Source organism: Bemisia tabaci, chromosome 1, assembly GCF_918797505.1.
Source record: "Bemisia tabaci chromosome 1, PGI_BMITA_v3".
In the NCBI taxonomy this organism is placed as follows: Eukaryota; Metazoa; Arthropoda; class Insecta; order Hemiptera; family Aleyrodidae; genus Bemisia; species Bemisia tabaci.
This window is the reverse complement of record NC_092793.1, coordinates 67,505,114-67,518,915: the sequence shown is the minus strand read 5'-3', so window position 1 is coordinate 67,518,915 and position 13,802 is coordinate 67,505,114.

Here is a 13,802-nt window from a genome sequence, read left to right as displayed (position 1 = left end):
TCAGCATATCACTAATAATTAATTTTTGGTGCTAACTAAACACGTCTACCTATCATATTATGAAACAAGATATTTTTAAACTTCTTGAGGAAGATTCAGCTTTTTGAGAAAATTAACTTCATTTTAAAGGACACCATTTAGTTTAGTGATCGATATAGTACCAGCGTCCAGCGGACGCTCTCCCCACCCCCATCCCCTTTTTAATTATTAAGCTTATTTTGTTTAGATATACCATCGAAATCAGAAGACGTTAATTTATTATTTAAGCAACTTCTTGAGGAGCGAATTTAGAACGATAATGATTTTGACTTTTAATTCTTGAATTTAGAATGTTTTTGATGCGTTCATCGATGTGCGTTCAAATGAAGTATAATAAAGTTTTTGGTGGATTACCAGTACTTCGCTTCGCAGTTCATCTTGAATCTGCACAACGGGCCTAAATTCAGCAAAAAAGAAGCTGGAGGATTGTAGCACTGCTAAGATTTTGCAATCTATCCTACCCTGGAGGTTAACGTAAACAATTTGAAAGAGCCATGCACAAATTCGCCCGTTTTTGGGCCCTCGAAATTGGGGTCGGTGTGAGGTTTTTTTTCATCTATAGGGTGACCCTTTACACATAATAAAATTTCAGATTGAGTATACGCACCGTTTTTGAGATATGGGGGGGCAAAGTCCCCGATTTTTACTCATATTTGCAGGTATTTTATAGTCGAACTTCGGCTGCTACAAGGTACCGGATGTAGATATTGAAGCGCGGTTTGCGGTGATTTGTCAAGCTATTTCTGGATTATTTTTTCACATCTTTTACAAACCCGCAAATGGTTTTTCGGGGGGGGGGGGGGGGAGCTTTATTCATATTATCATGACCGTTCGTATACGTCTTACTGGCATTAATTGCTTCGTTCTCGACTCCTCTCCACGCCGTAATCATGATGGTATTTTCTGTTAGGAATCTTTCTTCTTCTTTATATTTGACCAATTCTAATGTTGTCTCCCCCTTTCTCCCTTTTTAACCTCCCCCCCCCCCAATTCTAAACACTCCCTCTCAAGTGTATATTCCTGTGCGGCAGATATGAAGGTGTTATTTGTGGGGAATTATTTTTCTGTCTTTATGGTTCATAAACTTTGACCCCACCTATTTCCTCCTTCCCCCCTTTACCCCTGTTTCACCCCCCCCCCCAATTTCCACCGTACCTTACTCGAAGTTGTCTGCTCCCTCCGCAGCAGAAATGAGGATGTTTCCAGCGAAGAATTTTTTACTTTTTTAAACTCAATACAAGGGAGACACCCCCCACCCTTTTTTCTCTTTCCCATCCCCCCTCACTAGTTCATATTTCCTACCTTATTCCCTCTTTCCACTGCCCCCCCCCTCTTTTCTCTTTTTTACATGCTTGAATACTTTTTTTTGTGAGAGTATAATAGTTATCGGATAGTGTAATAGTTACCGGAAACATCCTCATTTCTGCTGCAGAGGGAGCAGACAACTTCGAGTAAGGTACGGTGGAAATGGGGGGGGGGGTGAAACAGGGGTAAAGGGGGGAAGGAGGAAATAGGTGGGGTCAAAGTTTATGAACCATAAAGACAGAAAATAATTCCCCACAAATAACACCTTCATATCTGCCGCACAGGAATATACACTTGAGAGGGAGTGTTTAGAATTGGGGGGGGGGGGGAGGTTAAAAAGGGAGAAAGGGGGAGACAACATTAGAATTGGTCAAATATAAAGAAGAAGAAAGATTCCTAACAGAAAATACCATCATGATTACGGCGTGGAGAGGAGTCGAGAACGAAGCAATTAATGCCAGTAAGACGTATACGAACGGTCATGATAATATGAATAAAGCTCCCCCCCCCCCCCCCCCCGAAAAACCATTTGCGGGTTTGTAAAAGATGTGAAAAAATAATCCAGAAATAGCTTGACAAATCACCGCAAACCGCGCTTCAATATCTACATCCGGTACCTTGTAGCAGCCGAAGTTCGACTATAAAATACCTGCAAATATGAGTAAAAATCGGGGACTTTGCCCCCCCATATCTCAAAAACGGTGCGTATACTCAATCTGAAATTTTATTATGTGTAAAGGGTCACCCTATAGATGAAAAAATACCTCACACCGACCCCAATTTCGAGGGCCCGAAAACGGGCGAATTTTAGCCCTTTTTGTGCAAGGCTCTTTCTGTTCACCCAGAAATATATATGAATCAAATTAGGAAAGCACTCAGCAACATGCAATTTTTGGTCCGCTTTCATTGTGTTGCAACACGGGAAATTTTACAATCGTAGCAATTTTTGTCTGTTTATTTCTTAACTAAACTTAGATATAGTCCCTCAACTAACGAGTACCTGCCTAAATTAATATGGATTGTAAATCCTTTATTACTTGTTTCAAGGTTCGGGAGGGGGGGGGGAGGGTACGATTTTTTTTAAAGGTTACAATGTAATTACATGTACCCTCCATGGTCATTAATTCGTTCCAACGGTATGTAGTATACCTTCGGTGTGGAAATTCTTCTTCCCGCTGTTGGCAACGATGGAATTGCAAGCGTCATTGCCTCCCGAAATTAAAATCACATTTTCGGAATCTCCGCATCACACCGCATCGGTTGAGCCGCGGCCATCAGAGCCGTGAATTTAACCGTTTTGACGTGGCCTGATCTGAACGAACAATCTTCCTTCAAATACCATTAATGAAAGACTCGCTGATTATGAAAGTTTCTCACCTAGCTCCTGGATTCATCGTTTACCGTATTTTTTCGCTCGATAAACCCACCAATTCTCACGATTCCTCGCTTATTTTTCTAATACTTCAATAAATGCAGAAAAGTGTAGGTCAGCCAGGAATCCAACTTCAAACAAACATCGAGAAGAAATGAATTGCCTTTAATGAAGGGCTGCCCTCAAGTTTACAGGGAATCAGAGCTCAAATATTTGTTCTTGTTGGCTTACTTGCTCGTCGGCTCTCTGATAAAGGAACGTTCATTGAACGTTCATTTGAAGGTTGCAAATTCTATTCACAGAACTATTTTTCTCACTGAAAAATGATAGAGTAGTGGCCGCCGAGAATTTCACCATTTTTTACTACAATCTCTGGAAAAATGTCAAATTTTCAGTGAAAAAGTTGCTAGTTTCCGAGTCAAAATATAAATTCAAACAGTAATTTAACAACGTTCAAATTATAAGTTACAGACTCTCTGGAGGGGTACCAGGTACAACATCACCATTATCTTAAGATCATCTTAAACGCACAAAAATTAACGCTCCAAAAAATGCTCAGCGTTACGTTACGGAACATGTTACGGCCCCCTGTAACCCTTTTATAACGCAGGCTCAACCCCACCCCCGGCCCCCTCCCGAGCGTTACGTATTTTGTGAACGGCCCCGAGAGAAAGGAGAATCCTTTTAATCCCTCTTCTCTGTTTAAACTTGATGTATTTTGATTCTTCTCCGCTGAATTCAGCCGTTTATTTTGTGATCGGATCCAGTGCGGATTCACTGGGCCCCAGCCATGCCTCTGCGTCTGCGTCCGAGCTTTTACGAAAGTTCGCCTCCAGAGTGATCACCATGCGATGTACCGATTCTGTCGATGCCGAGTCCTTTGGAGATGACAGAAGATAAAATTGAGTTAGCAAGTTGCCCAAGCCCAGTTGAGTTATACCCACGGCTAATTTATCGTCAAACCTGTATCGTGCTACTGTCAATCGGAGTCTTAAAAGGAGTAAAATACCTTGCCAGTCGTTTTGCTCTACACGTTGCATCAGATCGATCAAACGACGCCCCTCTGATGCCGGATCTTTGATGAAGCAGCTGTCCAAAATTTGAAAAACGATAAAATTGGTGCCAGCTTCTGGTGCTTTTTCTTGTCAGCCATCGAGAAGATCTAATTTTTAAATTGTAGGACAATAGTAGCCAGTGTTCGAAACTCACATGCGCCTGAGAAATCGCTCATGGCGCCTAAAAAAAGGCTCTGCGCTAACGTGGCCCCTATAAATTGCCCCTCCCCCCTCCAAAAAAATCCTTATTTTTCTGTTTGGTGATTTTTCGAAATTTCCCCCAAGTTACAGTTACTAGTTCTGTAACCAAAACATCTTGCGTCTAACTTTTCACTAAATGCGCCGTGGTATATAGGCAAAAAGTCAGTTTGGTCCCTAAAAATCGAGCTTGACGCGCCTTATGGCTCCTGAAACTCAAAGGTGAGTTTTGAACACTGTTTGAAGGGTGACCAAGTTCATAATTAAAAGTATCTTTATCCAAATCCCTGCATCGAACTTTCTTCTAAAATCATTTAAATATGTGCGATGAAGTCAGGCAAACTAAGCTTTAAGGTATATAGGGGGAGGGGGGGATGACATAACTACACCTCAGCCGGCTGCATTCAGATTATTTTACCATGAGATAAACACCTTGCATAATTTTATCAACATAAAATGGCGCCTAAATTGTGCTGGATTTTAATTTTCGATTCGTACGAAATTTTTTGAAAAGTTATTCTTAAACGCTTATCAACGTGATGCATCCACTTATTATGAATAAATCATGAGCCTGGAGAAGGGTGATTTCATAAAATCAAGTCTGGCGATCCACCTGGTGATTGGTGCCATCGAACTTACGAGCATATTGAACGTATTGATGTATTGAAAACTGCGCGCCTCGTTTCTCTTGTCCAAAATTTAACTAATTCCACGTTTCAAAAAAAGATTGCATGAATGGACAGAACGCGTGCGTTTAGATTCATTATTGCCAATTTGCGGAAAATCGTCTGACTTTCCTCTGAAGAAACATTGAAAAAGATAAAAATTTACTCTAAAGGCTGAAACTGGCATCTCTGCAACGCACAGTAGGAAAGCGGAGCTCGCTGAGGTGATATATTTCCGCGGGAATTCAAACATTCAATGTAGCCAATAATATTTGCTATCACTTTATTTATGTTTCGTGTCGGGCCCGGCTTAGACGGCGAGTGCGCGCATCTCCAGCGTTGCCGATTAAACTCAAAAATCTTTTTTTTTTTTTTTTAAATGGACGTCTCAGGACGAACGAAAAGAAACGAACGACGTCTCAATTTATGAAATATATGTCGTGTTATCGAAGAGAATATCACGAAAGTAAATTGAGTTTTAAGAAACGTGTCTTTCTTGGGGGTCTTTAACATAATTGAGAACCAATGAAGTTTTCCTTTAATCTCAAAAGTGATGGATTTATTTGTTTATGTTACCCAGAGACGGCAGTAATGCATCTTTATTCATCCAGCAGAAAACATCTTCCGCACTGAAAAAAATGTACACTGGAAAAAAAAGTCGCTTGGATCTAGGGTCCAGACTCTTGAAAACAAGGACAAGAAAAAATACTCTTGATTTAATCGGAATTTTGCTTGAATCAAGAGAAAATCCGCTTAAATTAAGAGGCTTGATTCTCGATTTGAGCGGATTTCCTTTTGATGGAAGCAAAAATCCGATTGAATCGAGAGTATTTTTTCTTGTCAATGTTTTCAAGAGCGTGGACTCTAGATCCAAGCGACTTTTTTTCCAGTGTATGCACTCACGATTCAAAAAGGATGGGGGACAGCCACTTACAGACTGTAAAAAATTTGATGCCAACCTTAGAATAGAGCTTGAGTCCAATTTAGTATGGACTAATATTACACACGAAGAGGATGGACTCTGAGTACATACCGTATGAACCAAGCACCCATTACGTATGCCAGTCAGACCGAAATTCCTGGTTATTTGTATGCAACGGGGAAAATTTTTATTTTCAGCTGGTTTTGTGCAGGAATCAGTGTTCCAAACTACGAGAGTCACTGCTTTTTTCGGTACCATGTTAGTGTTCCACCATGCATATTAAGAAGAGCGCCACACTACCGCGCTAAGAAAGAGCTCAATATAGGGAAAACCTACTTTTTGAGAAAATCGAAGAACAATTTTTCACTGGCATTATTTGTTAGCAAATCACGACGACAAGATTATTTGACCAGGCGATAATGCTCTTTGACACTTGGATTAAATTTTGCAATATACGGAACTACTATCTCTGGCTCTCCCATAAAAGCACATATCTGCGTAGGAAAACCAATGGCGTGTATGTTGTTTCTAACATGGGCCAGAAATAGTGGTTCCTTATTGCAAAATGCAATCCACTAGAAAACATGCTTTCCGGCCAGTAGCGCTACGATTGCTACCCGCATACACCTAAATTTCTCCTCATACGATAAAATGAGCGCTAAACGCACTTTGGCGAAAAAAAAACTCCAACATAAAATGAGCATTGTTTGGCTTCAATTAGCCCGTTGGTGATGGCGCTTTTAATAGCTTCCAGCGGCTTCCTCATCCCCAATTACATAGATTTTTTGGATCGCATTTTGCAAAAAGAAACCAAGAGCATTCCAATGTCACTAAGATTGTGAAACTTTTTTATCCTGCAAACGTAAACTGATCATCCAAACAGGTTTCATCTTTACTTAGTTTCTTCGAAACCTGTTATTGCTCAGCTCTAAGTAATCTCATTTTTGGCATACCCATCAATTTATATGACAAATATTTGAATATTTATGTTAAAATTTCTGTTTCAGGTATGTACAGAAGTTTAGAACATATCGATCTTTAGAATCCGCACATCAGTGAGTGTAATTTTTTTCCTTCCTTCTTTTCCAGCGCTCCATCATGAAGTTCAACTGGATTGCATATTGCAAAAAAGAACAAAGGCCATTCCAATGTCGCTAAGATTATGCAACTTTTTTTTACCCTGCAAATATAAACTGATCATCTAAATAAGTTTGATCTTTACTCCCAAGAAACTATAAATTCACGACGAAAATTACCGAGGTGATTTTAATTTTGCATGATTTGAGTAATTTTATTGCAAGGAACTTAAGTTGCACAATCGTAGCAACATTAGAATGCTCTCGGTTCCTCTTCGCAAAAACGCAATCCTTATATCAATCTGCAATTAAAAATACAGTAGATTCTGTGCTGTTTTTCACCACAGCAGTGAACCGGTGGTTTTTCCAGAGAATGGGCAACCACGTCGGCGAAACGTGGCGAAGACGGTGTCGGGGTCCCATTTGAAGGAGCAATTATGATCGGTTAATGCGCCGAAGTGTGCAGCGAGACTCGCTCAAGGTGATAGCCTCGCCCGGGCAGTTACCAGGTGTGATATACATAAAATAAAATAAATGCATCCACCCTCTGCCCCCTCCCCTCTCCGCCGCGTCGTACCTCACCCAGTGCTGCATTACATTTCTCTGTCTGTTTATCCTTTGGTTACCGACTATGAACATTCGATCCTGCAATTTGCCGTTTTGACGAAATGATTTGCACATCGATCTCGCGGGAATGATTACGACGTAAATGATCGATTATCGATACCTCCCCATCGAAAGCTTCGGTAAAGAATCGAGTATTGGGGTGTTAGGTGCGATCACCCTCTTTATCAATTCTATTCCGTAGGATTAAGTGGTGGACCAAACGATATATCGCAAAGCACGCCACGCAACTGGATGACGACTCACCCATCACTGAAAAAATATGGTAGATTTTACCATACTCTGACTCAGTGATACGAGGATGGTAATAAACACCAGACTCTATAATAGCGTGCACCGTATTATGATTTCTGGTGAATGCTACCGTAATTTTGGTTATTTTCACTAAATAGTATCACTGTGTAAAAAATCAAGTAGACTTATAGTGGATGTTACCATACTTTTTTCAGTGAAGTGCAAGTTATTTAAAGGGATAAAACATAAGTTGGAGATTGTGAAAGGAATGTCGTAATGGATATGAAAGGACGTGTAAAAGTGGTCTACTTCCATTTGTAAAAAAAAAGTCTTTTTTTAATGCAAAACTAATCCCATAGGCAACTGGCATCGCTAAGAGAAGTAATTTCGTAAATTTGTCTTTTTAAGGGACTATAGCTGTGAGTTTTGACGCATTATCAATAAAATGCACACCTATGCACAATGCATTTGGAACTAAAGATATTCGTGATTTTGTGTGTCTCAGGTAAAATGCACCGTAAGTTAGAGACTAGAGTTGCTCAGCACTGATAGAAGATCGATTTGAGGTACAAACGAAACATTTTCCGTCTGCTTTCGTGCTGCGTATTTAAATACTCTGCGGAGCACTGCGTCAAAATTTCAAACCACACTTTGCTTTTGCAATTAAAGTTTTAAATGAATCATTTCTGAAGTTTGCCAAAACACCGCGCTGGCAACAAAGGACGACCTCTCTCTCTCTCTCTCCTCTCTATCAAAACGAGACGACTATCCCCTACATCTGTGCAAAATCTTTATCTTAGTTCTTCTCAATTTTACGGCTCTATCGAATCAAGACATTTGCGTAAGAAATACCGTCGATGTGTGAAAAAATAAGAGACGACAACACAACAAGGATCTTGAACCCACACGGCTCTTTGATACCACTATTCGTGCTTTATGGATGTGCTTGAAGTATCATCAAAATTGAAGGCGAAATAAGACATCCGGTCTTGATTCCTACTTCGTGCCGCGCTTAAGGACGCCCGTTTTCTATTAAAACGAAAGATCTATCCCCGATATCCGAGCATTTCCACGGCAAAACTGCAAAGCCACGCAACTCATTTCGCGACGTTGCAGATTTTCTTTCGTTTTTTAATTTTTCTAAAGATCGTATGACAGAAATTTAGTCCACTCATTCCGTGTATTTATGCGGTTTTGAGAGCGGAACTTTTTTTCCCACGGGATTTCTCACCAATGGAGGATCCAAATTTCCCTCCTTACAAACAATAGGAAGCCCCCTCCCCCCCCCCCAAAAAAAAAAAAACCTCCAAAACAATACGTAGAAGTAACTCAAAAGATACTAATTTGATGATAATATATGCGCAGCTAAGATTTGTTCCAAAAATAAATACTTTAAAGTCAAAGGGTCATCGCCGTAGTGATAACCCTCCTATCATGCCGTCGTGATTTTTCGCTCTTATAGCTTTGTTTTTCACCCGTATGGTTTCTTAGAAAGTTTAAGATTTGTGTTTAGTTAGAGGAGAAACAAACGATGAAGAAACTCTCTCTCTCTCTCCCTTTCTCCCCTATCTCTCACCAAAAGTGTTAAAGTTACTCCCTTCTGCAGTTGTTCAAATGTGTTTTTATTTGAATAATTACGGAACGTAATAACGAAAATGTTGGGTTCCGTGCACAGTAATTGAATTGAGATGACTTCCCTGTACAATTACGTGTTTGCCTGAAGAGTACTTTTTAAAGGGATGAATAAACAAATCTACGAATTTTCAAAGCAGATAAAGAGGTGGAGACTAAAGAGTCAGTTCTTTACCAAGTCCCTTTGTCAGAAAATTTACATTCATGAAAATTTAAGAAGTAAAAAAAGCGGGATTTTGCAAAATAATATATCAGGTATTAGATTTTCAATCTTATATCAATTCAAAGAGGAGACAAGATTTGGTAATTGAAAATTAGGACCAAGACTATGTAGATTCTAGTCAATTAAAGTTAGTCAATGAAAATTATACAGCTGAAAAGTGGCGAACCATAATTACGGTCTTCAATTTCTCCTATACGGGGTAAGGTATAAAATCCCCGCAAAACGCACATTTCTCCTCAAAATTTGATCAGTATTTATTTGGGTTGCATGTATTGTTTTCTTCTTTTTTCCTCCCTCAAATATTTGATGGGAAAGAGGCTAATCAAAATGGGTCATTTACGCTGGTCACAGAATCGTTTTTTTATTTTTGACTTATGTAGATCAGCCATAAAGAATAAGATCTGTTCAAACAGCATCTCTACGGTCAATATTGACCGAGATTTCGCGTTTTTAAAAAATCAATTTATAATGTCATCCACCGCGGTAGTGACACCCTTGGTTTCTTTTCATTCGTTAGGGAATTACGCACATTTTCACTTGTTACTCAGCGTGAAACTCGGATGAAAGCAAGGTGGAAGAAAACAAGGGCGTCACTACCGCGGTGGATGACGTCACAGACCGAATTTCTCAAAGCGTGATATCTCGATTAACATTGAGATTAGAAAGCTGCTGTTTGAACAAATCTAATTGTTTTTAGCCGATCTTCAAAAATCAAGCATCAATACATAATTCTGTGACCGTAACAACTTACCCATTCCCAAAATATTCTTATTATTGCTGTACTTTTTAATTTTTTATTTATTTTTAAACAGTCACAAAGTTATTGTTAATTCCTTTTGGAAAACAATCAATGAAACAAAATAATTCAAAATATGTCGCTGCTCGAATTTGCTTTCAATCTTGGTGAACTGATTTTTGGTCACATTAAACCTTAGGGCACAGATTACCTTTGCATAGATAACCCGCTTGACACACACAGCCGCACCATTTATCCTTGTAAATACCACGGTAGACCATGTCGTTTTCGCATTTATTAAAGTTACATATTTTTTTCTGCGCCTCGGTAGGTCTGTTGAGACAACTTTCGTGGCATATTTCGTCTGTGCTCCACGGTCCAACCTCCCAGGCGTAACACACTATTTCGTAACTTTGAACGCAGTTAACGAAGATACACAGCAAAATGCTCGCTATTATAACGTGACTAGTATTCATGTTGCACTTCATGATCGATCACACAGCGCGATTATTGTCGACTCCAAACTTGCTAACTGAAACAAAAGATGAAATGATTGAAAAAAGGGATCGGTGCTGGTACAGATGCAACTTAGCTTCAGATGAATGTTCTCAGTAAGACTGATAAAAGGTCTCAAATTGAACGATTCTATAAGAAAATAACTAAGAATATTCATCAGATAAGGTAGTGATTAAATATTTTGCGTATTTACACACGTAGCCAAGACGATTTACCTGAATGAAAACTAGTGGGTTCCGAGGAGGGGCGGGGGGGGGGGGGGCGGTTATCGTCTAAGTGATGACCCTCTCGTCTCCCTACGTGACCTCTACAAAAGATCGCGATGTTTTTCGCTCAAATTTTTACTCTAACATTCAACTATTAAACTTTTCCTCATTGCTACATGTTGAAGATTTGCTCCTTATCTTTGCATGGAGATTTTAACTTGATATAGAGGTGGACTCTGAGGATAGTGTGGGCAGGGTGTCTAAAAGTCCGGCATTTCCGGAAAGTCCAGAAGAAGCACTGATGTTTTAAGGGGCGGTCCGGAAGTACTGAAAAAGTGCAGAAATTCCGTCAAAAAGTCCGGATTTTTTTTCATTTTTTTTTTGTCAGTTCTGTCGCAATTTGAGCGAGAAACCTAAATTTTTAAAAAAATTTCGAATTTCGTCAATTGGAGTTACTGAAAAAGCACTGAATTTTTCTATTGAAGAGGTACTGAATTTCTTGCAAATGTACTGTAAGAGTACTGATTTTTGGCCAGCCTGTCTTAGTAGACATCCTGGTGGGATATCTCTCCATTACGGCCTCAACTTTGAGAGCTTTTTTTGAGCTTGGGAGTTAGTTTCATACTTAAATGGCAATTTCCTGACACACACGCAAGAGCTCCATTCTTTTTTTTTTGTGATTCCTGTTGATCCAAATGAGCCCAGAGCTTTTTTGCGTAAATTTCTGCGGCTGTATCCACGTCAGAGCTTTGAGCCGCTGCTTCTGAGGTTGGTGAGATGATGAAGGCGCAAGGTTGTCGTCATGCGGCAACGTGGGTTGCATCTCCGGTCTTGGGCTTTTTTTAACGCTCCAAGATCGCGGGTTTTAATGAAAAATAATTGGTTTTCATAATTTACAACCGCCCGGTCTGAATGAGCGGCCGGTAATCTGTGTTTGCTCGTGGAGTACACGACGATGCTACAGAGTTGCAGCTATGATCAGGGCACATCATAAATATCTCAGCTGTAATTAAGCCGTCTTTTAAGCTCTATCAGTGCCCTGCTTGCGCTGCTCCTACCGTTGCCAGAGCTTGTCCCGATCGACGCGCTTTTTCACTCTCGGCAGAAACTGTAGGTAAAAAGAAGGGGACCAGGGTTATTGGTGGTCCGGTAAACCTAGAAAATCAGGAAATTTCGTCAAGGAGAATTTGCAGGTGTCTGAAATGCGATTTCGTGGTAAGTGGACGCTACAAGTGAGCTGAACACGAGATAGCCTTGGTCATCAATTAACCAATTTTTGGAAGATATGGACAATGATCTAATGCTAAGTACATGTCGTTGTAAACGGCAAACCGCCGGAGATGACGTCACTGGGCGGCGCCCAATTGTAATGTTGTGAGCGATTGCCATTGCAAGATGAAATTATAAAAGATACTGCAAAATCAGCTCTTTAGGAGTTTCAAATGAAGCAGTACGAAATTTGCGTGCAAATTCTCATTATGGCACCAGCCGAATTGGTGGATGATATGCGACATTCTAATTATGTGGTAGTACCGCAACATTTGGATTAATAAGTTTATCGGGGCACTACAAATATTTGGGGTCCTACCACAATTAATTGGGGTACTACCTCAATTGATTGGAGTATTACCACAATTAATTGGAAGTGTCCATAATCATCCAACAACTTCGTCCTCTTTATTTCTGTGATTCCATACGATAGAGCGTATACATTTTCTAAGTGCCTGCTCTTCCATAATTTGTTTATCTACAGAGAGAAATCGTCCTAGAGAAAAGTCAGCGTAATTAAAAGAAAGAAAACCTAGGCGGCAAATCAGTTTGATGGTCAGGAAAAGTCAAGGAATCCGGAAATTTTGAATTCAAGGAAAAGGCAAGCAAGTCAAGGAAAAGTGAGGGAGCTAGAAAGTCAAGAAATTGGGAACCGGGAAACTTATCTGAAAACGTTGATCATAACCGCCTTTTTTCTACAAAATTCTGCAGTTTTCTGGTTTTGACTACAATTACGAGAGGAGCCGTCCTTAAATTTAGCAGAAGGAGAAGAGAACTAGAAGAAAGAGGGAAGACGAGGACGAAGAAGAGGAAGGAAAAGGACGAAAAGAGAAACATATATTCTTTCCCTCTTTTTTTCCTTACTTCGCCATCTTTCTCTCCTCTTTTGTCTTTTCCTCTCCTCCTCTCTTATTCCCAGGTGGAAGACGAGGAGTCGGGTCTCATGTGTCTGAATAGGGTTAAGGAGCGTTTTAAATGGAGCATGATCTCTTGCGGAAAAAAGGTTACTACAAGTCACCGCAGCCAGATAGCACTAGCGGCATATCGATGGCTGTCGATGAAGAGACCGAAACATGGATCTCGGACCGAGCAGCGAACCACTCGAAGAATCCAATTTCCAGCGACACTTAAGAGGGATGAGCGGCTTAGACAGCGCCGGAGCGAACCGCGAGTAAACACTGATACCCCCACAATACACGTGCACCCCGACGGTGCCCGTGTGAGTGTTGTATGTGTGTGTGTGTGTGACTGCCGGCCCCGGGGACCCCGAGTCCCTCGCCCGGAGGCAGGGCCCGCGCAAACCGCAATCGCCGTGGGCCTCCGATCGCGGATGGCTACACAATGGCGAGCCAAAACTCCCAGAAACAAAGGGCATCTCCGACCCCGTTCGATGCCTCGATGATACTTAATAGCCACCGTTGCCATTTTGCTCAAAATTCCCTATTTTTGTTAAGGGTTGGAATAAATTTAGCAAAAGCCAGTAGGGGCGACAAGAGACCCCGCAAGTATCACTTGAGGAGTTTTGCCCAAATTTTTTACCTCTTTCCTCCTCCGTCCCTCTTCGTTGGGAGGTACCCGTAAGGAAACCTTTCAAACTTACCTTTTCTCAAAAGAATTATTTTACTTCCAATCCCTCCGTGTATATCATATTAGAGATACTAGTAATAAATCATAAAGAACAAAAAAAATTAAGTTTGCTTATTCGAATTTGCGGCGATTAGTCTTGCATT